This window comes from Corvus cornix, chromosome 10 (assembly GCF_000738735.6).
Source record: "Corvus cornix cornix isolate S_Up_H32 chromosome 10, ASM73873v5, whole genome shotgun sequence".
In the NCBI taxonomy this organism is placed as follows: Eukaryota; Metazoa; Chordata; class Aves; order Passeriformes; family Corvidae; genus Corvus; species Corvus cornix.
Genome location: NC_046340.1, coordinates 19,324,645 through 19,350,988, shown reverse-complemented (window position 1 = coordinate 19,350,988; position 26,344 = coordinate 19,324,645). Strand labels below are relative to the sequence as shown.

Sequence of the window (26,344 nt, the reverse complement as noted above, 5' to 3'; positions counted from 1 at the left end):
ACACAGGTGTCGTTGGCTGCTGGACCTTCTCTGTGAGAAAGTGATTTCATAGCGAAGCCAGGGAGTGGTGCCTCTTCAGCAGGCACGGGTGGCTTGGATGTCACAGCTCTCCAAGCGGGCTTTGTGGGAGCCTTTCTGGGGACAGTTTGGTCATAAATTGACTTTTATTAATCTGCTTTAGTTACCTGCTAAGATCAGAATGCTTGCTGCATTTCTCTGGCTCCCATTGTAGCTGCATTTTTGCTTTGGGGGGTGAGTAGTTTCCCCTGAAATGCAGTTATGTACGTTTGCATACACAGTTGTACAGGCTAATTATAAACTCACCATCAGTGCTGCAATGTCTGTACAGCAAAAGGGTTGTCACTGCTTGGAAATGCCTGCTTTGGTGCAGAAATCAGACCTTTTTTGTGAAATCATTTGGTCACATCTTTGGGGTTTAGATTTTCAATGAATAATCAATACCTGCAACAAAAGATTTAAACAAAAAAAAAAAAAAGGTGTTCATTGAAGTTTCTCCACAGGAAAAAATCGATCCCATGTATTATTAAATACAAAGAGACTTATGTCTTGAGTTTCATCTCGCCACAGCTTATAATAACCCTTCAGAAGCTTGAAGCAGGGCTTTTTTTCATTAAACACAATGTTGGGTTCCCCTGCTGCCTCTGTTACAGGCACGTGTTGGAAGGTGCCTGTGCCCAGCAGCTTTGGCCTGGAGGGCTGAGCTCCTCCCTGTCCGTTTGCATAAAAATGGGAATATTCATTTCCAAAGTGGCTTCGTAAGGGATGCCGGCATGTGAACAGTGACAGGGAAGCACTGTATTCTGGCTGGCAGGTTTAAACATCTGCCTCCTGAGCACCTGGGTAGGGAAGTGGGGCCGTGGAGAGGTCACTGGTGATGAAAGGTGCGGTGGGTGATGCTGCAGCTCATCCCCTGGTCCCCCCAGCCTGTGGTCCCTGACCTCAGAGAAGTCCCCCATCTCTGTGCAGTTGCTGTGCACTTGGACACTTTAGGACATGACAGTGTCCTAGGGCTGGGAATACAAGGATTTCCAGCACCACCAGCAAGGAGCTGGGGAAAACCCTAATTACTCTGTCCCTTTATCGTTGGGTTTCCAAGGCAGCCAGGCAAACTTGGAATAAAGAAATGCTTCAGTCATATTTTCATTCCCCATGGCTGAGTTGCTATCTCCAAAATGGGATTACCAGGGTGAGATGCAGCTGAGTTTCACCTCTGCCAACCTCCAGCAGCTTCCACTGCAGCCCTGGAGAGCTCTGGGGGTGCACCTCCGTGGGATGTGTCTGGCTGGTACTGCTGCCTCCAGCCTGTCCTAAGCCAGAGTGTCCCCTGCCTGACCCAGCTGCAGAGATTTTGTGACAAGCCACTGCAAGCCGTTCCTCCAGCACACACAGATTGGCTTTGCAGGGCAAAAATAAGCAGCAATGCAAATATCATACTCTGTTTTATTTCCCCCTGTCTTCTTTCGCTCTTTGCTTCAGGAAAGCAGGAGGAGGCGAGGCAGGATTGACACTTTCTCCCGCCGAGGGCTTTTCCTAAGACGCCTGCTGGGAACACTCCTGTGTGTTTCTCTTTAGGTGAGAGCTCTTTTGATTTTCTCGCTGCCGAAGTCGCACCGAGGTGCCTGGAGAAGGATTTGCTGCTTGCCTATGAAATCCATTCTCCCTCGAGGATCTGCTCTTTCCAGCTTGATAAACTCTTAATTCTTGCTGTCTAATAACACCGAGGGACTGTGTTTTGCGCCTTGATGAGTGTTTGGTGATTGATGTTCATTTGTGCTTGCAGGAGATCAGTAACCTCATTTCAGTTTTGCCAGATCATCGGCACAAGAGCTCTGTGTCCTTCTCCCTTCTTGGCCAGGTACAAATGAAAGAGAAAGTCAAGAGGCTGTAGCCTGTCCAGACCTACCCTCTCACCATATGGCTCGAGCTCTCTTTGTGCCCCACGTTGCGCAGGGGCACGTGGGAAAGGACGCGCTCGCTCGGCTATTTTTGCTATCGTTGTCTTATCTTGTTTTTATTCTTGGTTCTGTTCACTGTCTGGGGTATTTGGAAGGAGCTGTTGTAATTTGGCATGGGAGTAGATTGCTTAAATATTACCTCACACAGTCGATGTAAATTTAGAGTAGATAAGACTTGGACCCCAAATACCTTTTTTAACCCTTTACTGTCTTTTCCAAGCTCATTCCCTCTGCTCTTTCTGAGCTCTTACAGCAGTTTTGAGAGGAACATGACTCCTGTTTTATCACTTGTCTGTGATGCCCCAACACTTTCTACATGGCCAGCAGAGAGATCTTTCACTCGTCCCTGCATGTGTGCACACACAGGTACATCCTCTGGGGAAGGATTTGTCAGCAGAAGAAATCGCAGAGCAAAAATGCCCATCATGATGAATTCACAGAAAATACGCAATCCTACGCCCAGATAGGCAGGTAATATCATCCACCAACTGTGACACTGTTCTCAGAGAGTAAACGTCATTTCCCTTTAAAAATCCATTTTCTTTCCTTAGGAGAAAGGACACTTAGAGCACCTGTACTGAAAGGGAGAAGGTGAAGGAGCCTGTGAGCATTTCCTGCCTCCTCTGCTCTTATGCAGATTCTAAACACGGGTCTGGTTGTTTCCTATATATATCTATTTTTCCTCTCTGCTTTTTTGCTTTGAAGTATCTGTCTGTGTTCTCAATGAAGAACAGCTGAGAGATCAGGAAAATGGCTTAAGAATTCAGCAGGCTGTGAGCTATTTGGATTGAAAACAGTGCCTGGGAGAGAGTTCTTCACACTGCCTTGCTAAACAATATCCTCCTGTCACCATCGGAGGCTGCTGTCCTTTGTTTGTCACCTTCCCTCTGACTCTCCAGAGCCTTCAAGGAAGGAAAAAGAAGGACAAAGGAGGCTCCTTTTCTTTTTTCTTTGTTAAATTCCCCCAAGCCCTCATTTAAAAACCCACAGCACAGCCCTTATGGCCCATCTGCTGTTGTTTCAGGTTTGCTCCATGGCTTTGTTCATCATTTCCCTGTTGAGCAAGCCCTGGATCCTTGGGAGCCACGAGCAGGACCCGAGTGCCACCCTGAGCTGCAGCTCCCCCTCTGCGACCTGCCAAAGAGGAACTGCCCACAGGACACTCAGGCACAGCTTCTGGAGTGTCTCTAAAGCCATTTTTGTTCAGAAATTCCTGTTGTTGTTGTTCCTGCTGACCTCAGTGGGCTGCATCTTTTCCAAATGTTTCTGACGTTTCTCACAGGGTAATCTGTGAATGTCACAGACAAGAATTCTGCTGACTTCAGTTTGGCTTCTGCTCCCCATTGGATGGGCTCCTCTCTTTATGGGGGAATGCCTCTAGCCAAAAAGAGAGGCAAAACCCCCCAGCCCCTGAGCTAAGTGAAAGCAGGCCCAAAGGGAAGCGCGTTCCAGCCGCAGTGCCTCTCGCTGGCTGGCTTCTGTTCCGTGCTTGGGGATGTGCCAGACTCCAGTGCCTCCGTGCTTTTGATTCCTGTTTATCCCCGGCAACATGATTGTCTGTAATTATATATAATCTCCTTGTTTACTCTTCTTCCTCCAGGTCTGAACGCAAGCTTGATGGCAACTCTCTGCTCCGTCTGCCAGGGCTGCAGCTCCAACCGCTCCTCTTCATCCTCCACCTTCTTTTTCCAAAGTAACAAAGCCATTGGATTTCCTCCCACCCCTTCCCCGCGGCTCCCCTCCCCCTCGCTGGCACCGGGGTTATTTATACAGAATGTGGAAACAATTTGCAGGAAAGTGAACAATGTAAGCGGGCCGAGGGAAGGGAGACAAGTTTGTTGTGCACGCTGAGAGCCCCAGCAATGAAATGCTGTTTTTTGGGGGGCACAGGGAGCAGACTGTTTTCCTTTCTCCCTTCTCCGCTCTCTCACCATCTCCCTGAGCTCTTTCCATCCTGCCGGAGTCAGGCCACACCGGAGCAGCCAGATCTGAGTGCGTGTTTCGGAGGACGCTCAGATTGGATCCCGCCCTGCACCGCAGCTCCGTGAGGCAGTGTGTGCTTAATCCCCTCCGAGGTTCTGCTCTCGGGTCCTTCCCGCTCCTGGATTAGCATTCATGATGAGCATGTGTGCTCCAGAGGTCCTGCTCCGGGCCCCGGGAGCTGCAGCACTGCCTGGTGTTAGACACAGCTATTCCCAGGAGCAGTTGGGCTCAAGGAGGACATTTCTGGGAGTGAACGAGGCAGGAACTTTTTGCAAAGTCTGATTTCAGTCTTTCTGCCCTCACCTGCTGAGCGCTGCATTTCCAGGGCATCCCAGCACCTTGCTGGCTCCACTGGGAGTGTGTCTGTAAATCCAGCAGTTTCCTTGAGTGCTCTGGGGCTGGGGAAGCTGAACCAGCACTCACTCAGCACCTCTGAGCAGTTCTGGGCTCTTCAGACATTGCTCTGCACTGTGAAGTCCTCAAAGAGAGATAATCCAAACACACACATCCTTTGGGGAAGGGCCGCTGGCATTGCAGAGGGAAGAGAATGTTACCCCGGGTTCCAGGTTGGAGCAGAGCAGCTGCCCTGGCCACAGTGGAGGCCTCAGCCAGCTCCTGCCCTCCTGGGAGCCTCCTTTCCCAACAGCCTCCAGCCTTGGGACAGGATCTGTGCATTGTGCTGAGCTGGTAGGGCAGGGCCAGGAAGCTGCCAGGTGGGACAGCATGTTCCTCCCTAAAGCAGGCAGATTCCTGGCTGGGAACTGGTGCAGCTGATCCACTGTGGTCCAGTGGCACAGAGGCACAGTCAGAGGGAATGTCTGGTGGGCTTTTCCTTCCTGAGAATCCATCCTCTCCACCTTCCAGTTCTTCCTGCTCCTTCTCAGTCCCTGTCCACACACAGAGTGGGAACTTCCCATGGATGTTTGTTCTGTAACCCGCCCGTCTGCTGTCCCACATGGAATGGCAGGTGTGTCTGGCTAGGCTGGGCCTCCCCAAGCTCAGGGCACAGCAGAGCCCGTTGCAAACGCTGCTCCCTTCAGCCAGCTCTTGGCTGAGTTCACAGCTCCAGGTGTAAAGCACAGGAACGGTGGGAGCAAAGACACTTCAGCCACCGATGTTTTCTGGCCGGGGCAGTTCAGCTCTTTGGGTTCTCCTGATTCTCACTGACGCTGGGAAGGGTCCAGGAGAACAATTTCTGTTTTCCCTCCCAAGCCAGGCACCAACAGGGACTGGGAGGCTGCAAGTGGGAGCAGACAGAACCTAGACCCAGCACAGCTGGGGGGTCACTGGTTCCCACTGCAGCCACGCCGTGTCCGGGAGCACAGCGTTGATCCACAGCCTGGCTGCTTCCCCTCCCTGCTCCTGGCAGGAGCCTGGTGGTGTCTGAGCACCTGCCCAGGCTTGTTCCACACTGTGCTTCCCTGCTGGCAAGGGGAAGGATAGGAGAGAGCTTGAATCCATCAGCCTCCAGAGAGAGAACCCCTCCTGCAGGCTCGGGCAGGCGGGCAGCAGCTCTGCTGCTCAGGGGAGTCTCTGGGCACCCCACTGAAGGCCTCAGGGCAGACACAGACATTTCCAGCCTCTTTCTGAATCCCAAGGGTCTCCCCTTACTCCTGGAAAGATGTGGCCTTGAGTTACACTGCATGGAGAGCTCTCAACTCACTTTCAAGCTCCTATAGACACTAAACTGCAGAGACCAGAGGGACCAGGGTAATTTCAGGGAAGCAGCCATTGAAACACTTGTGCTTTTTCCCTTCTGGTTCTAAATGTTCAAATTCTCACAAAAATATGAGACACACTCTCCTTGGAATGACTGTGCTGCTCAAAACATTTGGAATTTCCTCTTTCATCTGGTTCTTTCTTCTTTTTTTTAATTATTTTGAGGACTCTTTAGATGAGAACAGATTTGTATTCCTGTCTCCCTGCTGCTCACTTCCCACCTGAAATCCTTGGCTGCTCTTTGCAGTTCCCAACACAACGGCGAGCGAAATCCTGAACGGAGCATTCAAACTTCAGGTGAGGAAAAGCAACAGCAGCAGATGGGCTTGTAAACAGCAGAGACCTGGCTCGGGCACAGAGGTCCTTGCAGCGCGGGAAGGAGCAGGAGGGTTGGTAAACACAGAGCAATTTCCATTTTCTGGGCTGAAACGTGGGGATCTGGGGAGGGGAGGGCGGTGTAGGAACAGCAGCTCTCCCATTCTGGCACAGTCAGCTCTTCCCAGCAGAAGCTGTTCCTGTCAGAACTTGCAGCAAATGGGAGAAGACGGGAAAGTGGGGGACGTTTTCCAGCATCAGGGAATTTGCGGGTGATGAAAACAAGGTTTCCAGCAGCCCTTTTGCACTAGTCTTGGTTTCTAAAGAGGTGTCCTCCTGTTTTCCTGCCATTCTTCCCTCCCCTTGAATTCCTTCTGAAAGTGTCAGTCGGCAGAGTTGGGAGTAACTTCACTGATACAAAATTCCCACAAGTTACCTGAAAGTTTGCAGCTGGACAGAGGAAAAAGAAAAACAGAGCAGAGTCCTCATGGGTGGAAGAAAAAAGCAGGATAAGGAGGCTCAGTTCCATAGTTTATTGAACCCAGAGGGATTTCTACAAACCACATGGCATCAGGTGTCAAAGAAATGAGGGATGAAAACCAGCGTGGAACAGCAGAGCAGCCCAAAACTCCCACAGCCCAGTGAGGCTCCAGAAATGTTGGAGAGGCCCAAACAGCCCCTTAATGTGAACGTGCTGGCCAAGAGCAGCCCCTCCACCTTGTTCCTGTCAGGAGAAAGTCCTGAGTCATGTCATGGGTGTTCTTTCCTTGGACAGGGAGACTCTGCACATCCTGTGGACTCTGGGAGTCACGGGGAACAGAGACTGATGAAAGATGGTTCCGAGCTGGGAGTTTGGAGAAGTTTGTGCTTGATCTAGGGCTGAAGGCTGTTGTTTCTGTTTTTCTTGGGGATTGGGAGGGGAGAGGTTACTGAATCCCTGAGTCTTAATGTGAAATGATTAGAATCTGGAACAGATTCCAAACCAGACATTTAGGGACTACTAAATGTACAAAGCAGCTTGGATACCTATCACCAGAGTTCATCCAGTCCTGGAAAAAGCCTCTGAAACGGGCAGTGCTTTAACAAAGTACAGATGTCTGGGGATGCAAAATACAAGGAAAAATTATGAGGAGGAAGAGATAACACTTTCTCCATTTCTTAGAGAGGGAGAAAATGACAGAAAGTTATTAATTTTATTCCCAGGGCTGTGGTAGCTGGACAAGGATGCAAGGTTAAGGTGATCCCCATGACCTGACACTTGCAGAACAAGGGGGGTCCCTGCATCCTGACACGAGCCATTCTAGGGAGATCTGTAATCCCCAGTAATAACCTCGGAGGTTAATTGGTATTGGGAAATGAGTTTATTTGGTAGGTGGGCTAGAGGGGGTTTAATTACATGTTTGGATCAGTGTTGCTTCAAGCATTAATTTTGCCTGGGAAAGGAGGGTGTCATGTCAGGAGTGACACTTCCACACCGCTTAGATTGGGGCACAACCGGGGGGACTGGAGAGAGCCCGTGGACTCTTGGGGAGGATGGGAACGAGCTCTGAGTAAAAGCATCCCTTTGCTGTTTTGGGCCAGGATTCCCTGGACTTCATGTAAGGCCCAGTTCCCTGAGAATGGCACTCAGCAGCTTTTGGACAGTCAGGCTGTCAGAAGGAATCCCTCTGAAATACACGATGGATTTCTTTTTTTGGGCCTTATTTCTCTTCTCTGCTTTGTGTCATATTCTCCTCGCAGCTTTCCAGAGCAGAGTTACTCTTCCACTTGTTCTCTTTTGCCTCCTGCTGAGTCAATTCCTTTATTTTCCAACATTATTTGTACTGTAGTCACTCCCAGAATCTGGGAAATCATCCTCAGAAGTCTCCCCATCTCCTGAGCTTACTGCCAACTCTCCCACTAAAGCTTTGAATTCTTTGTTATAAAGAAGAATAAAAGGCCAGCAAAGTGCACCTCGACACCCATTCAGGTGCCATTACCCTATAATTCTTTAAAAACTCCGTGTGCATTTATAGTGACTGGGAAGTGCTGGAGTGGGAAGCCTCTGGACTAAATTGGTGTTCACACATGAAAGAGAACCAGTCCCGCGTGCGGCAGTGGGCTCTGGGCGGGTTCGGTCGCCGGCTCGCTCGGGGCAGTCATTGCCTGCCTGTGCCCCTGCTGGCAGTGCCCAGCTCCAGCTGTGCCCGTTTGGACGAGGAGCTCCTCGGGACACAGCCCGTCCCCCACACGTGGAGCTGCACTGGAGCCTGAGGTGAGCCGGCAACACAGCCAGGGATGAGAGGAACGCCCAGACAGCCCGGCAAGGCTCCCAGACACGCTGCCCTACGAGCACGGCTGGAGCCCGGGTGCTGCGAGCTGTCTCTGTTCCCAGGCCCTGGCCTCTCTCCGGCGGCCAGCAAAGCGTTCACCACTTCCAGTTACAGCGGTGAGGTGAACTGGCACCTTCCCAGGGGAAATCACTAAACTCACTTTGCAAAGTCAGGCAGAGCCGGATCGGATCCTCCATCCTTCCTGGAGCTGTGCCACCTCCCCGCAGGTGAAAAGCTCCTTGCGGTTCTGAGCCATCCCATCCTATCCCATCTCATCCCATCCCATTCCACCCCATCCCGCTCTGCCCACGCTCCAGCCTGCTCCAATTTTCTCCCCTCCTCCCTTGTCTGAGGAGCTGCAGACACATCCCTTGGCTTTCCCTCTTCTCCGCAGGCTTTTCCAGAGGCCTTTCTTCCCGTTATTTGTTCGTTCCTGCGCTCCATCCCATCTTTTGCCTCCCTCCCTGGTCTGATGCAGCATCTCGCTGGTCCTGCCTTGCACTCCGAGCAGGGGTATTAGATGGATTCCCCATAGAGTATAAATTGAATGGAGAGAAGTGGCTGGTTTCTCAGCAATAATTTATCTGATTAAAAAAATACTCCCCAAACTCCCCCTCCTCCGCCCGTCCTACGCCCCCTCCAAAAAGCACCATTGGCACCAGGGCTGGTGTTTGAACTGTGTTATTCAAATTGCTGGGAGGGCGATTTAGATGGGAAAATAACAGGCAGAGGATGGTTCTCGGGGGATTTTCCCCAGAGCGTCGGCACTGAAATTTGGAACCTGGGCTGTTGTGTGGAGGAGGCAGAGAGTAAATAATTCTGAGGCAAGTACCTGGGTGATTTGAACCTTTGCCCCCGTGTAACAAACGCCCGGCCCGGATGCACACGCACGAGCACGGGCTCACACGTGTCTGCCCACCACACACACTGCACGGAGGCGCCGAACTCCGGCGCACAGCCAGCTGCTCCTACTGCTTCCTCTCCCCTCTCTTTCTTCCCCTACCTCAGGGCTGATTCCAAATAAAAGAAGGAATCTGCCTCACACAATGCCCCTCGCCTTGTTTGTTACTTGCACGGACTTCATTCCTTCCAAACCATTTTCTTCTCCAGCATTCCTGTTGTAACTGTGGCATGGAAAAGTCACCCCAAGGCCGCTCTCATGGGGCCCGGGCAGTGGGTTTGGCTGGTGCCTGTTCCTGTGAGGGTGACAGGCAGGTATTCACAGGTATTTACATCCCCGAGAGCTCCCAGAGCGCCGGGATTTACACCAGCGGCTCCTTGGTGCTGTCAAGGGCAGCACTGCTGCTGACACCCGAGTGTCCACAAACCATTCCAGGGGCCTGGCGTGGTCCCAGCTCCCCGGGCTGCTGGACATTCCTCTGCTCCCAGCTGCTTTCTGGCCACTGGGTGAAACGGGAACGGCCCGGCTGGAGCTTTCCAGCCTCGGAGCACCCTCAAGCCAGCGGCCGGGGCTCAGGTTTCCTGCGTTTTGACAGGAGGGCTGCTCAGATGAAACCTCTCTCCGCTCCTTCTGGAGGATTTGCACTGCCACAAGTCCTCATTTTTTCCAGATGTTTTACCTAATAAATCAAGGAGTCTCACCAGAGGATTGGGATCCAAAAGCTGTTACCATGACTTCAAAGGCACAGGCTGGAGTGGAAAGAAGCGGTGCAGACATTTTATACCACTCTGTATGCACTGATCATGAAAATACGCTCTGCTCCCAGGATTTTTTTCCTGTGGATACCAGAACTCCAACCATGATTAAATAAAATAGTGCTTTGCTCCTTCAGCCAACCTTTGCTGAAAAGAATGGAGCTGCAGGAGCCTCGGGCTGTAGGGCTGGCAGGAACCAGGATGGGGCTGATCCTGAGAGGGGCTGAGCTCTGCCAGCTCCTGTCCAAAATCCAGGGCTGTTAACTCAGGGCTGAACTCCCTCCATCTTTTCAGATCAATGTTCAACTGCATATTTTCTCCCAGTGCTAGTTTAAGCAATTCCCACATAAAGGAATCAGATGTTCATCTTCTTCAGATGTTGGGAGAGAAAAAGATAAAAAGAGTTACATGGCTGTAAAATGTGATTGGGACTATTCAGACCAGTTTGTTCCTTGATCAAGAATGTAACTTTTCTTTTTTAATGTAGTGAAGGCTTTCTTTTTGCAGTGTCTACTCAGTGTCATTTTCTTCCGCTGTTCCATTTCTAAAGATAACTGTGTTTGGAGAAGCTGTTACATGTTTCTATCACTCCATAGCACAGGGTGCTGCCGGAGAACAGAATGAAGAAAAGCAGCTGAAGAAAGGAAAGCTGATCCTGTGGTGGGTGAGCAGCAGGCCCACAAGGGTTGGCTTTTGGTTCCCTGCTTTCCCAGAGTGCTGGCCTGGCATCAGAGATGCCCAAGCTCCCCACCCTCTGCCTTGTCTTCCCTTGGATCCTGCTGGATTTGGAATCACAGCATGGTTTGGGTGGAAGGGACCTTACAGCTCATCTTGTTCCACCCCCTGCCATGGGCAGGGGCACCTTCCACTGTCCCAGGCTGCTCCAAGCCCCAATGTCCAGCCTGGCCTTGGACACTGCCAGGGATCCAGGGGCAGCCACCGCTTTGTCTCCCCTCCTCACTCAGTGCTGCAGGACTGAGGGGCCAGTGCCAGGCAGGAGCAGGCTGCTGGGGGCAGGAGGCACAGGGTTGTGGGGAGCCCCTTCAGCACGGACTGAGGTGCCCAGGTCGAGGGTTGGGTTTCAAGAGAGTTTCTGGGCTGTCTCCTTGGCAGGGCTGCCCTGCAGCACAGCCATGGAGAGGAGGCTCTCACAACCTCCTGGAGGTACCTGCAGGTGATGTGAGCAGAGCCTTTGGCTTGTGCTGCCTCAGGACTCTGGGATGTAAATAAGTTGTCACTTAATGGAAGTGGGAACTGTAGCTGCTAGGAAAATCCTGTGCACCCCCAGTAGGCACTGTAGTTACATAAACACACTTGGGACATGAATTTACTCCAGGAGACTCTATTTTGTATTTTGTGTGTCCCAGGCAGTGAGGAGCAAGAGGACATTTGGTTCTGCAAGATGTTTAACCAGATCAGAAAACCTCACCATGGCTGCACAAGGGCGGATGTTTAGAAAGAGGGGATGTCCCACTGCAGCCAAGTGGAAGGGAGAGCCAGGTACAGATCTCCTGTATTCTAATGATATGTTCAGACCGAAAAATATCCTCATCTAAATATTAATATTCAAATAACAGTCACCACAAATCCATTTGTTCCTGCCTCAGACTTCAGAAAAATTGCTGCTTGTCTTCCCTCCCCCATGAGGCTGAATCCCAGCACCCCAGACTGTCGTGACTGCCTGGGATTGGTGACATCTCCAGCAAAACGTGTTGGAGCATCAAAACAGAGTGGGAGCAGCACAGCCTGGCTCCGGGAGCCAAAAATAGGTACTATCATTTCTGAGCTGAAGCCTCCCTTCTCCTTCCCCAGCCAGCCCTGCCTCTCTAGCACGTGCAGCACATAATCGTGGTGTTCCCATCGGACTGAAGGAAAACCACATTCCTAAAGCAAGCAGGGCATTAAGTGGTGGCCATGCTTTGGAGGCAGAGAATGTTAGGGCATGGATCCTAAATTAGGGAACATCGGTGGTGATGGTTTGCAGATTTTCTGTGGGGAATGGGTGTAGAAAGGAGCACGGCTCATCTCCTGCAGTGCCATGTGGAAAAGCATCAGAGATACACCATCAAATGGGGAGCTTGAATTCCCTTCACTGGACAGTTGCTCAGATCCTTGTAATTGAATGAGTGAGTGATGAATGTAGCACACTGGATTTCTCTCTGGATCCTTTCTCTCCTTTATTCTGTGACTCTCTGAATCTCAGTCATGCTTTCACCCATTTTTTTTTAAGTCTCCCAACTGGAGTATTTGTCTGCTTCTGCCAAACCCCAAAAGCTCTGTTTCATGAAAAAAAAAGAGATCATTTGGGAAAGGTGAAGTTTAATTCATGAAGATAATGGTCTTTGAAGGTGTCTGCTCCTTTGGCAGTGACTGATTCAAAGGAGTTCTGTTTCAGGATGTCTGTTCTGCTGTTCCCAAGGCCGCAGAGAGGAGGAGGGATTGTGCAAGGCCATATAAATCAGGGGCTGTTACGGGGATGTCAAACACAACTGCACCACGGGGTGCTAATGGTGAGCAGGCAAGGAATCAGAGCAAGTCAGAACCAATGGAGAAAAGCCACAAAGCTCCTGTGTCTGGTTCTCCATGCTTCCCAAAAGTGCAGTGTCTGCACACTCCTGCTCTGTCCTGGGAAAAGCGCAGGCTGCTCCACTGATCCGTATCACATTTTCAAAGTGCTCCAGTAATTGGATGAGTAGGTTTGGTGGGAACATCTTTGGTTCTCCCATCAGGAAAGATCTAAATGAAGCTATGTGAGCACATCTCCAGCCCAGGTTGCTTTCCCACGTCAGTCCACTGGATTTGTGCTCACCTGAGGCAGTGGTGACCAGGCCACTGGACACACAGCAACTTCCACTGGAGTGGAAGAAGAACACTCCCAATCTTTGTGCATGCAAATAGGAGTTTCCTCCTTTTCCAGCAGCAGTTAAATCCCAAAGTTCTGACTCCAGTCAGCTCCTGGGTGCTGGAGTAAGAAGTGATTTGGGATCTCTGTGTGCAGCTTTTGGAGAAGGGGCCAGTGCTCATGCTCTCCCCCTTCCTCAATCCCATGAGCATTCCAGGTTTCCAGAGGTTCCAGCTGGCTCTTCCACCCCCTGCTCATCTCTCAGACTCCAGGCTATGTGATGGACCCTCAGGTTTGTGGGCACAGAGCACAGGTGGATGTCACGGGGGAACAGTTTTCTCTCCCACAATGACTGTGTGATCTTCACAGCTTCCCAAACACCTGTTACTCCAGGAGAGAAGTTGAGCTCAAACCAAAATGAAGCTGTTAGAGCTTTAAAACAGGCCACGAGACTCCCTTTGTACAGAAGGAATTCAGGCTGGTGGAAGGTTTCAGGGACTGGATGTATGTTGTGAGCCAGGATCGTGGCTGACCACAAGTCCGTTGGACAGGCTGTGCCTGTGCATGTCCCTGCGAGCACATTCCACCGTGGTTTCTGCACTAGTTTTCATTATTTCTCAATATTCCCACTAATATTTCATGTATTTATCTTGGTTGTGGGTAATTTCAGCAGTGAAAGTGCTGACTCTGATGTCCTTCGGGGACATTGGCTTGGGACAACCCAACAGTTCTGTGTGGGCCTGCAGAAAATGTTCTGCCCACTGGTCTCCAATCCCAAGAACGTTCCTGGTTTCTCTGCATATCCTTATGCACAGCATTGACAGCAAGACATTTGTGTAGATGAATAACCCAACAATTCCAAATATTATTTATTTTCCAGGACTTCTGGGTCACGAGAATGATGGGACAGGAAAGACTGAGGTGCAGCTGGATCACTCCAGATCCCGGCCAGTGGGGTTTGTGTCTCCCTTCCATATCAGGCCAAGCAGAACCTGCTCCTCCTCCTCAGCCGAGGGAGTGTGTGAGGAAGTGGGAGCTGGGAGAAAGGGGAATGTTGTCTGGATCTCATGTTGTCCTCTGGAAGGTTTTAATGATCTTTAGCTTCCATACAGAAAGGCTCCTTCTGGAACCAGGAGAGCTCTCACCCGAGGAGCAAAATCAAGGTCAGCTGCAGCCCTCGAGCCCAAGATTTACCCTTCTCAAGCATCTTACATCTCTCTGGATCCCAGAGTTAGATGGGATATTGGGAAGGAATTCTTCCCTCTGAGGGTGGGGAGGCCCTGGCACAGGTTGTGCAGGAATTCTGTGGCTGCCCCTGGATCCCTGGCAGTGCCCAAGGCCAGGCTGGACGGGGCTTGGAGCACCCTGGGATAGTGGAAGGTGTCCCTGCCCACAGCAGGGGGTGGAATGGGATGGGATTTAAGGTCCCTTCCACCCAAACCATTCTGTGATTCTGTGAACCCTCTCAGTGCCCTCAGGCGGACCCTGTTATTTGATGTCCTCTTCCACCTTATTTTAGTTAAAAAATAAAGCTTTTTTGTGCCGTACCTTGCACCATGGCTCTTGAAGAGGGGTCACTAGTTTAACAGTGACACTGGGAAACACCATGGAAGTATTGCTGCTCTCCACTGGGAAAACAAGGACATCTAAGGCTGCATCCAAGCAGAGTCTGAAGTGAAATTTACACAAAATTTAGGCACCTCAGTCCAAAATCATGATCCTGGAAAACCTGCTCTTGGCTTTCCCTGCTGCAGGAGCTGCCTGGGCAAGGCAGACTCTTAACTCTTGGTGTTTAACTTCTTCCTCTGCCATCTCAAGGCACTTGAGGGGATGCCTTCCCAGACAGACCTTTCCTGCTGACAAGACTGACCGGCATTTCTACCTAAAATACTTGGATCAAAATGGCCGTGGTCTGGTGGAGGAGGGCAGGAGCTGCTTCTGCTGGGCTGGCCATGTGTCCCACAGACTCATGTCTCCTTACCTGTTCTGGAAAAAGCCAAATACCCCGAGTATGTTGCCCGGGAAGTAGTCCATGTTCAAGGCCACCCTTGGAACTCCTCCTGAAGCTCCTTTGAGGGCCCTCATGCTGCACCTCTTGGGAACAAGGAGGACTTCCATGACTTTTCTAAAGCCCCTGTCCAGGGGTTTGTGTGTTAACTCTCAGTGACATCATCACCTCGCTGGAGTTCGGGGCACCAGAAGGTCCCAAACTGCCCTGCAAACAGGGGACACGAACGGAGCTGAGCAACCTGCACTTAAACAGCCTCAGTTATCAGGGCATTCACTTCCCAGTGGCCAGAGCAGTAAGGACAGAGAGAGGTATCACTTCAGGTTGCCTGAAGCAGGACAAGGGACAGCAAAATCCAGCTAAGTCTCTAAGTCTAGACTAAACTATCTCTGATTGCAGCCAGGCGAAACACTCGAGTGTAAAGCCTGAAAGTGCTTTACAAAAAGTGGAAAGCAAAAGCTTTTTGTACAAGCATTAATCTTGATGCCTCACTGGGGTCAGCTGGGAGTGCAAGGAAAGAATTCAGCGCAGTCAGCACCGGGCTGTAAAGATCTATGTCCAGCTTTGCATTTCATTCTGTTTGTCTGGGCTATTAATTAGCTCTTTTCAGTTTCCCTGGGAAGATCTGTGTGTTAGGGCTCCTGAACACTCATAAAGATCCGTCATTGATTGCTTGGGCAGCTAAATCAGGTCGACACTTCACTACTCAGAGGTGTCTTAACTTTGCATCCTTCTCTGCTGGGGCAGGAATACCGGGATGACTTCGATCTTCTTGGAATCTGCTCGTACACATTGCTTTCCTAATTTCATGCCTAGGTATGGCATTTCCATTACAAAGGAATTGTGTTGTTGAGCTCTGCTGGTCTGGGTCTTTCAATAGCTGATCAGAGCTTCTGGTCATGTGCTCGTGCTCTTTTCCCTCAGAACAAAACATCCTCTACACAGATCCTGGGCTATCAAAGCCCCCGAAACAGTTCAAGTGCCAAACACAACCCCAACGGCAGCCTGAGAAATGATGTCTCCCAGTGGGGCTGTTGAATATGCACAAACGTATGGTCTGTTTTCCAACGTGCCTGTCAGAGCCCTGCTGCTGCCTCCAGCAGAGAAAAATATTTGTCATAGGCCATTTCCCCCCAAACTTTACTGCTTGCAGGAAATAGAAAATGTTCTTTTCCAACATATTTATTTGTGTTTGACTGTAATCACACAGGGTTGCATTTTTCCCCTTTCTCTGGTGACCCAGCAGTGTCCAGTGCTGTCAGTTCTGTCATTTCCTCTTACCTCTCACAGAGCTGGGAGCCTTTTCACCCCTTCCTCTGGTGTCAGCTGGACTCCAGGTAAAAATTCCATACAGGAGTTGAGCTTTAAGGTGGGTGTACTCCACTCAGATTTACTGAGCACCCTGTGCAGGTTTCCCTGTTTTTTAAAGTCCCCATTCTCCTGTTCAAGTACCTGGGGAAGGTGTTCTGATGTGAACAAGGCTTTCCAACACAACTGTAAATGCTGCTAATTTTTCACACCATCTCTTTTGCTGCCTGTGTTTCCCCATACATTGAAAAAGGGATCCCTTTGGTCAGAGGGAAAATCCCCGCTGTGGGAGCTGACATAGAGCAGCGTCACTGCTCAATTCCCAAAGTCTGCTTGTGGCTTTTGGTTGGGGTTAATTAAGTTCCTAGAAGTTCATAAGTAAGTTGGTGTACAACTTTAATGTGCACTTATCTTTGTGGTTTGGACCCTCCTGCTGCAGTGTCACCCTACCCACCCCGGGGCCAGGAACTCCAAGCAGGGATTTTGTCCACGCTCCAGGCTGTGTTGGCATTCCCACATTCTTGATCATAGAATCCCAGAATGGTTTGGGTTGGAAGGGACCTTAAAGACCATCTTGTTCCACCCCCTGCCCTGGGCAGGGACACCTTCTACTAGCCCAGGGTGCTCCAAGCCCCATCCAACCTGGCCTTGGACACTGCCAGGGATCCAGGGGCAGCCACAGCTGCTCTGGGCACCTGTGCCAGGGCCTCAGCACCAAACACAGCCAAGAATTTCTTCCCAATATCCCATCTAAACCCACCCCTCTTCTGGTGTCCATTTTAGGTGAAGTGCAAGATACCTTACCTTTGTCACTTCTAACGGGACAGGCATCATTCACTTGGCTCGACTGAGAATTAGTGAAACCTCTCACGTGTCTCAGCCACCTGTAGCCAGGAACAAGACCAAGTTCTTCCTCTTCCTGGTGTGGAAACTGCTCACAGCGAGGTACCTGCTCTTGGGTCTGAGTTCCCACTGCTCCCATCCCACAGCAGGAGCCTGTGCACAGCAGGTGCTTCTTCAGGAGCCTTCTGCAGGCACCACACCCCAGGCACTGCTGCATTTGCCTGAAATTGGAGGCAGAACTTAAAAAAAAAAAAGAGAGACAGGAAGAGAATAGGAGTGGTTTTGAGGATTTTCTTCCTGATGTCTTTCACTGGTACTTTTTTACAGCTTTGTTTTTAAGCTGAGCATAATTCATGAACTCTGCTCTTTAGTAAAAACACATGTTAACAGCAGTAGTAGCAGTAAACATAAAAAAAAAGTCAGCCATACTATGCCTTGTGGTCCCCTGTGCTGCTTTCTCCAAAGGCAGTGCTTCCCAGAATATCCTGGCAGCCTCAGGAGTGGTGGACACCGCGATGACACCCCAGAAGGAGCAGCTGAGTGCTAGTGATTGCTGGAGGTTGGCAGGAAAACACTGGACTCCCGTCTGAAAACACAAACCCAACAGATCACAGAGCAAATGCCAGCCTGAAAGAGGGGTCAGAGGCAGACTGCAGCCCTCTGGGACTGGGAAAACAGGAGATTTGTGAGAAAGCTTTTCTCCCTCTGTCAAATCTCTGTTATTTGTTACCTGCCTCAGAAGGCTCACGGCTGAAAAATACCATTGCTTTGCTTCGTGGAATCTAAATGTCCACATGATACAGACATAAACCTCAATTTCTTCTCAGCCCTCACCAAAGGTTTTTGGTCATAGAAGGAGAGTCTTTTTGAGAAATTGATTTTTGTTGAAAACCTACACTTCTGTGCTTTCAGAAACGAAGGGCACTTCTGATAACAACTTCTGATAGCCTGAACATCTTTCTCTACCAGTTCCCCACTTTCAGCAGTGTAAGTTTGTTCCAAGCATCTAAATTCTCTCCAGTTTTTGGTAGTGATGCTTCTTAGCTGAACTCCTTTGGGAATGTGAAGGCATCTTGCTTGTGCACAAAACATCCATTGCCTGTATAGCATAAGAGCATTTTCCTCCCAGATTCCCCTGCCAGCATGTGCCTTCCACTATGGGAGGAGGAAGAAATGCATTTCAACTTCTGGTCCTTCTAAGAGCATCCCTCAAAAAATGTGTATTAGTGGGCAGGGAAGAAGGTGGAGCAACAGCCTGGGCAACATTTACTGTGTGGTGGTTCCTGGTCACAAGGAGCTGGGATCAGCACCTTCACCTCATCTTGGAGCAGTGGTGTTCAAACCCCACCAATCCCTGCTGGAGTCAACTCCCAGCCTGTGGTTTTCTGCTGCTCCCCCTGCTCCGTTCAGCATCTCCGAACACCTTTGTGTCTCACTTGGACAGAGTCACATTCTGACCTCTGAGACACATTTCATATTTCTCAGAATCAATAACTTCCGATGCAGTTGCAGGAATACCGGGCAGTCGATAAGTCCCGTCAGGTTCCGTTAGGAGGAAAAGCGGAGCAGCGTAAGGATGACATTTCTTAGGAAACTGCTATCCGGGCATATTTGTTGTTTCAATTTGTCTGACTTCAGGGCTCAGCCAGGGACTGCAGCCTGTAGCACTCATGTAATTTGATTTTAGAGCTGCCATTCAGGTGCTGAGGGAATAACAGCAGCGGCAGAACCCCTGTGTGGCAGCAGACCCAGCGATCCTGACGTGCCGAGTGCCCAGACCTGTCAGGGAGAGCCGAGGGCTCACGGCTCCTTCACCCACGTTCCACATCCCTTCGGAGCTCCTGGTCTGCTCTCCTGGCTTTGATCACCGATCCCCTGGGACGAGCATAGAAAGGTGGGAGAATGATGATGTTTTTGCAGAAGTGTTGCCCTGAAGGGACGTTTAAACAACAACAAAAAAGTGAAATGAATGTCTGTGAGAAGTGTCAGATTGGAGCTTGAGGAGTCAGACTCTTCACCTGTCTGAAGGCTGCCCACATTTTCCCTGCCAGAGCTCTCAGTGCAGCACCATTCCTTGGCACAAAGTGTGTTCTTTGCTTTTTAAACTGTCCTTGTGTCCCCACATTGCTCAGTCCTGCAGCTGAGAAAGACTCAGACTGTGCTGATGGGGGTAAGAGGGTGGACTGGTAACACTAGGAAGGAATGTTGGCTAATTTACCCTGGTTTTAGAGTTGCTTAAAAATTGCAAGAGGTTAGAAATGATTTAAAAATAAAATTTATGCAGAACGAGTCAAGACATATCCCTGCTTTTAAACCAGGAACTGCTGGGAACAGAAGCTTGTTTCTCTCCTTAGTAAATCAGGGCTGTACCCCTGCTATTGCTCTCTGGGAAGAGACCTCCATGCTCTCCTCTGACAGCTACATCACCAAGGCCTTGTCCAGATTTTTGCAGCATTCCCAGGGGCTGCAGCACAACCTTTCCTGGCAGGAAGGTGCTTTGGGAGGCACCACGACCACAGTACACAGACCCCATGGCAAAAGAATTCCCCCAGGACTCCAGGCATCCTTCAGTGGCACACTACGAGCCTGGGGAACGGAAGCCCTTTGTAAACCAGGTCTTGTTCTGAACAGTTTAATTTTACAACAGTTCGAGCTTGTCCATTTGTCAGACAACGTGGTTAAAATGAACAAGTCCAATATTTCCTCCATGAAAAATCCATTATATTTATAGGAAATTCCTTCACAGCATCTGAAAGGGTGATGAGGTTTGTCTGAGCATTCCAGTTGGAGGAAGCAAAGCCAAAACTCTGACTTTAAAGGGCTCTCTGAGACCGCATGAACAAGATCATTACAGCAAACAGGACTCTATCCCTGTCCCAACCTATTGTCCAATGTCTTTATTCCTTCCTGTTTCTGTGGCTCATTGTCCCTGTCTTCACCACGTCATAGCAATGACTGGTTTTGAACTGTTGAATTAGTGGACTGAGGTAATTTTGTTCATATTTACTGTTCTATCACAAGGTTTTAATAGCACTCTGTGCCTCCAGTTCCTGCCACTTAAAGCAGAGGGACACTTCAGCCACTATATCCAAACAATGACTCCTGGAATAATTGTTTCTGTATATTCAGTTTTAAACACCTAAAATCATAGTCTGAGATACAGACCAAAAGGAAGGACACCTGTGGGAGTTGTTGGTGTTGACAAACCAGTCAAGTCTCTTTGGTCTCAGGTTTTGTGTGGACTTGCTCATCTAACTCTGGCTGATCTGTTTGTATCCCTCACAAGTAATGTGTCCTTTTCTTTCCCTTTCCAGGAGTTCCCCAACACATCCTATTCCAGCCATATGACCAAACACCCCAGCTGACCCTTTCAGGTAACACACAGAAAGGGCCGGGCTGTGCTGCTGTTGATTCCTGCCACGGGCAGAGGGGAGGTCTGTAAGGTGTGCTGGGATCCCCAGGAGCAACGGGCTGTGTGTTTTTCAGGCATCCTCTGCTGTTGGTCTAAGGTTGTTTCTTTGATTTCCCAAGCCCAGAGGCAAATGACTGTTTCTGTGTACTAAGCATCAATTCTTGTCCTTTTGTTCTTATCCTTTCTCCTCTCCACGGTTTTCCTCTCGCTTTGAATTCTCTCAGAACACTGCAGTCTCACTTCCCCTGGCACAGGAGAAAACGTGATGGTGTTTACAGAGCAGAAGCACTGGGACTCAGGAGATGTGAAAGGTGGCCCTGCTGCTCTACCTCCAACACCTCTCTGTGGTTCTGCTTTCTGACTTCCTGTCAGGATAACCTGGACTAAAACCCCTCTGGGCTTTTTCTGTGTGATCCTACAGTGTCTGCCCAACCTCAGGTAAGACCTTTAGGCATTCCCATTATATGAATGAGAACAAGATTGTTGGTGTCAGTAATTAACATTCTTGTGGGATTGTTGGAAATGCTTTGGGATAAACACCACCTGGAATCCTGGCCTGGTTTATGTGGTTTTTAAGATGCAGAGGAGACTGATCCTGTTCGCACGAGAGGGCATGGACCATCTGTCTCCTCTCTTACTGGGTGTGCAGGGAGTCTTTCAGTCCAAAGATGAGTTGCAGTAACTCAGGGAGAAGTGGGACACTGGGAAAGTGTTCCCATGGACAGCGGGAAAGAGGAATGGAGACTCAGTGGTCAGTGTGTCGCCGGTAATGATCTCATCTGAGATCAACAACTAATGACAGCCACCAAACCAGGAAAATACAGTCACTGAGAATGCTGTGAGCACCTGTGGCACGGTGTCATCCCACGACAGGCGTCCAGACATGAAATCTCACTCTGCTGACACGGACGACAAAAATCCTGTTCACTGCAATAACATCAGGCTTTCCCCTTGGGGGTTACCTGCATTTCTGTCCTTCTGGATGCCCAGAGAGCCACATCCCACATCATTATGCACTTCCTGATAACAAATGCATTACCCTTTTCTTTTAAACTGTGGATCAGATTCCAGTAAACACTGCATCTTGGATTCTAGGTTTCCTCCACCTACCTCTGAAAACCTTAAATAAACAAACACTGGATTAGAACTCAGCAGCTCCCTTGCTTAGCGATGGAAGCCTTTAAAAGCATTTTACACCAACTGTCCTGCTTGTGTTTCAGACTCTGTCAATCTAGGACTCAAGGAGCTCCACCTTCCTCTCAGACGTCCTGGGAAACTCACCTCAGTGATTGGAAGGTTGCCTCCATTTATGACCCTCCCTGACTCCACTGAGGAGCTGGAACTGCTGTTGACATCAGGAATGACAGAAGTGTGTGCTGGGGTTGGAGGATTTTTGGCACATGACCTGTTAACCTAGAATTTGCTCGGCAAAGTCCAGAGGATGACTTTTAACCTCAGAGCAGTTTGCAAAACCACATCTGTGATCAATAAATGTGAAAAATAAATGAAAAAAATAAATCTATCCCCTATTGAAGGATGAAAGACAGCACACCTTGCTGGGCACTGGTGCTGGAATCGGGATGGAGATCAGGAATAATTGGAGAGGTCATGTTGCCAGAAGTTGTCCGTGGATAGAGCTGATGCCTCACACGAGGGAGGCAGCACAGAAGGTGAAACTGAAGGTATCTCATAGCTCTAAGTCTTAAACTTAATGAGCCACGTCTTTATTTGTGCTGCAGCCCCTTCTTATCCCAAATTGCCTTAACCAGCTGCCAGAGGATGCCCGGTAACGAAAAATTCTCTGGATAACAATAAATTGGTGTAACGATTCAGTGTCACCTCACATCCCGCTAAGCAATAGAGAAATCACGGTGAGAAAAATAGGCACGACCAGAGTGGCACTGAACAGTGCAATCCTAATTCCATCACCCTTCTTGTGGGCGACAGATAACCCAGTGCAATTTACAGCCGCTCTGAAGCGGCTCCAAGTCTCAGCAGGAGTCGGGAAAGCTCAGCGTAGCCTCGGGACTGAGGAGTCATAAAGATCAGGGGAGTTGTTGTTCCATAACCTTGCCTCTGCATCAAAACCAGGGGGCTGGCTTGGAATGGGAAGCACTCCAAGCAAAACACAAAATTTTAATCACCGAAATGAAGGTCCTCCTCTGGCTCCCTCTCTGGAGAATAGTCTGTCTCTGCTGATCATGCACAGACTTCCAAAGAAGGTAAATTTTGGATTTAAATCTCTACGTCAGTGTGTGGATGACAGCGTTAAGTCTTGGCTGTAAGGCTGAGATATCGCCAAGAAGAGAAAAACATTTTTTCCACTTAAGTGGCTGAGGTAGGGAAGGTAAATATATTGTCTCCCACTATTAAAGGGTGAGGAAATCATTTATACATGTGTATTACACCTTTGCACCTAACAGTGGTGGTTTTTTTAAATTCAAGAGTCTAAAAGTTTAGAAATACCAACACTAAGGTGGCCTGTGCAACTATAATTTGTCCCTTCCATGCATCTGCATTATGATAAAGTATTTAATTGTAATTAGATCACACACTGTTCTTTCAACAGGTTCCTGGCCTCACTCATTGTACAGAATAGACTGTACTCACTCAGTAATCATTTTATTTTCTCCTCGCTGTTCACTGTGTGGCCCATGCTTTATTTACAGCAGACTATTCAAATATTGTTCTGAAGACAGATTTATTCATTTCCTCCTGAGCTTTTCCATGGGACTCATCACTATGGTATCCAAGTGCTTCACAAACTCGAATTCATTTTCTCAACACCGGAGCGAGAACTGGTGTTGTCCTTATTTTACAGACGAGGAACTCGGCCATACAGACAGAATAGTAAAAAATATCTTTTCATTTCAGAGATCCAATTAGAAATACTAAATGGCCCGATTTTGTCAGAAAATAGAACATGGCCAACCATCTAACCGAGTCAGAAGTTGTATAAATTCTCAGTTATTGCAGATTTATCTGCAAGAGCTCTTCACTTCTGCAAGTCAGGCTTCAAAATGTCAGGCTAGGCACCTGGGCAGCACTGACTGCACAATTAGTGCAGCGCAGGGCAGGCTCTGCTTAGGGACTGTGCTTTGCATCCCACAAATTCCCAAGGCTAAAAATCCTTTCTGGGAGCAGCAGTCACCTGCCCCACCCACAGTGCTGTGCTTGCTCCCCCCTCAGTTCCTCACGTGGTGCATAAAACACCTACATCTGATTTTTACAGTAAATGAGGTGGAAGTTGTTGAGGCACTTGCCTGGGTTCCCTGACCTTGGTTTAGTGTCTGAGCCTGGCTTATCCTTCTGCACTGGCCACCTTTATGCTGATGTTTGGTAACTGGGTAGTGTGTTACTGTGCAGCCTGAGTACTGTTGTTTTATTGAATATGTACTTCTTTCCCATGTAGAGATAACGCCAGCAATGTAATCCTGGGTTGGCACCGATGCAGGCCATCAGCAATGTGGAAATTGCCCCGTGAGGGATGTCGTGCTTGGCACAAGCTCCAGCACTCCAAGGGGGTGAGGTACATTCTCAGTGTATTTCAGGCACCTGCTGCTGACTGTTTTCCAGGTGGTCTTCATTCCCCTTCCTAAATCCTCACCTTTCTGCTCTGCCTCCCTCCCCCAGTTTCTGTCATTCCTGCTCCTACATCACTGTCTCTAGTGAATTCCCTCTTCCCACAGGCCCTGCTGCATCCCGTACCCAGCCTCGGGGTCCTCCTGCCTTGCCCCGCTCCAGCTCTTCCATCTGATCCCCTTTGCCCAGCAAGCTCTCCCTCAGCCCTTGACCAGACCAGAGGGACAGCTCCCAGTCCTCCCAGGCTGCACATCCTCCTCCCAGAAACTTCTCCCATTCCCACTCTGGTTTAAACTCTTCTCCCAGCAGCCTGGCTTCCAGATTCTTTCTTATCAGCTTTGCTTTATCCCTCCCTTCAGGCAGACCTGTTTTTCCTTCTGGCTCCCCGTTCCCTTCCACCACGCTGGAGAACCTGTCTCTCTCCAGAACCTCTGTGGCTGCCAACTTATCTGTCCCGGACCCAGTTCCCATCCCCACTGTGTTTTTCAAGGAGCTTCCTGCTCCGTGTTTCCCAAGAGGACTGGAAGGACAGGTTCCCTGTTCGCCCTTCCTACCTGCAGACATGGCATGGTCCAGAGCAGCCAGGAACTGGAGCTGCAGGTCCAGCTCTGATCTCACAGCCCTGGGTTGTGATGAGGATGGAGCTGCTGGGAAGCGGAAGTACCAGGAGGCCCTTGCTGAACACCAGCAGGACTTTCAGGAGGGTTTTCGTGGTGGGGTTCGAGGGAACACCTCTGACAAAGTGACCATTCTCATTTTCAGACTAGAAAAGCCCTGACAGAAGGAAGAGAAGGACAAACGTTTATAATTTAACCCGAGGTATGAACTTCAGATGCTTATATTTCAGCACAGTGGTTAGTCTGGCCCTATTAAACACGACGGAGGGCAGGATTTTATGATGGGAATTGCTAACCAGCTTTAATAGGAGTTACACTACCAGTCCTGCCTTTTAATCACCTCTTCCATTTTCAGGATGAATTGCAGCTGGTTGCTGGTAATCCTTGTGACATATCAGATAGCAGCGTAACTCGGCAAGGGCAAGCTGGAGAAACCCAAACATCCTTCTGAGGAGGTAATTATTCCATTGTGAAAATGCCCTGGGATATTTTTAGTGGCCAAACCCCCTGTTTCCTGACAGAAGCATAAAATAATGAAGCAAGTTTCACAAGGAGAGACGCCTCAGACACCTGTATTAGCTGGTGCTTTGCAGTCACGTCAGCGTTTAATTCGCTGTGCGCATCCCTGCATCCCTGTACGGCAAAATCCACACCTGCGTTTGGGGCACTGCACACTCTGCCAGCGTCTGCCTCGCAGAAAACCCTCTCCATAAACAAATCTGCAAATCCCGCTGGATCAGGGAGAATTTCACGGGAATATAGAGCTGCCTGCAACAAGAGGGACACCCTTGCCACACACACCGAAGTTATCAAGGGAAACTTTCCTCAATGAGAGTCTCACAACCAGCGTAAAAGCCTGGTTTTTTTGGAACAAATGATTTAAAATTATTTTTAAAACATTTTGCAACATGTTTTGCGGGGTATGTACCCGTGTTTCACGTTGTGCAGTGCCCCAGGGGGTCCAGTTGTCTCCCGGATACCTCTAGCCCCGGTGCCATGTAATTTACGTCCTGAAAGAGACAATTCAATTAGTCAATAATAAAATGAGCAAGGACACCGTGTGCGTTGTAAAAATATAATTTAGTGGGTAACAAGCTGAGATGGAAAAAATATCAGGGTACGCTCCATATGAAAAATGAAGGAGGAATGTATATTTATAGCTTTTATTGTGTCCTTTGTAAGGAGACTGGATCCGGCAGTATGGCTGGAACCGGCTGGTAACGATGCGGCATTCCAGTGATTTGGATTTGAATGGCAAATGCTATATAAAACTAATTACCCCCAGGAGGATGAAAATACATTGCATTTGCCTTTTCGGTGCATGTCTGGCCTTTTCTTCACGTTATTTATCTTTGAGAAGCATGTTTACTGGCAGAGGCGACATCCCGAACAGAGCAGCCGAGTTGCTCCCCAAGAAAACAAGTTTCCGCAAGTTATTTTTCTACGTTTAGTTCGATTGCGGGTTTCTTGGCGGCTCTGGATTGCTGGTTCCCAGCACCATGGCAGAACAGGGCTCCCGCTTCCCACACCCTCCGGCTCGCCACATAGCAGGGATACTCGGATTGGTGCCGAACCGTTTGGTTTTCCATGTTTTTACGCGTGGAGAACGCGCAGGTCCCGCACCCACGCTGGGCTGGTCCTGGAGAGGGGAAAGCACGGATTTATTGCGTTAAAAGCCAGGAACTTCACCTACCGAACGCCTGAGGGGAAGGGGGGGCAGCGCGGCGCCCCTCCGCGGAGGGCGGCGGCCCCGCCCGCGCGCGCAGGCGCG

General features: G+C 49.5%; 2 long non-coding RNA genes across 4 annotated transcripts in view; one reads left to right on the top strand and one right to left on the bottom strand.

The window, feature by feature from the left end:
- LOC120410536 overlaps positions 1-25,634 on the top strand; it is a 104,499-nt gene extending 78,865 nt beyond the window's left edge. Inside the window, exons 12-24 of one of the 2 annotated variants that reach the window (XR_005602745.1) lie at positions 1,498-1,593; positions 1,802-1,876; positions 2,230-2,447; positions 2,528-10,625; positions 11,329-11,461; positions 11,569-13,966; positions 16,903-18,856; positions 20,277-20,336; positions 20,599-20,812; positions 21,595-22,056; positions 23,787-23,903; positions 24,719-24,775; positions 24,929-25,634. This is a non-coding gene — a long non-coding RNA (uncharacterized LOC120410536). Of the gene's footprint in view, positions 1-1,497; positions 2,448-2,527; positions 10,626-11,328; positions 11,462-11,568; positions 13,967-16,902; positions 18,857-20,276; positions 20,337-20,598; positions 20,813-21,594; positions 22,057-23,786; positions 23,904-24,718; positions 24,776-24,928 lie in introns of both variants that reach the window. The other variant, XR_005602746.1, reaches the window with a different exon arrangement.
- Positions 2-26,344, bottom strand: LOC109146352. 2 transcript variants are annotated; one of them, XR_005602747.1, is made up of 6 exons: positions 26,267-26,344; positions 25,502-25,583; positions 24,511-24,730; positions 17,392-18,892; positions 16,924-17,201; positions 2-462 (listed from the first exon to the last, which is right to left on the bottom strand). It is a non-coding gene; the product is annotated as an uncharacterized LOC109146352 (long non-coding RNA). The 2 variants fall into 2 exon arrangements; XR_005602748.1 differs by lacking the exon at positions 2-462 and adding an exon at positions 14,205-16,263.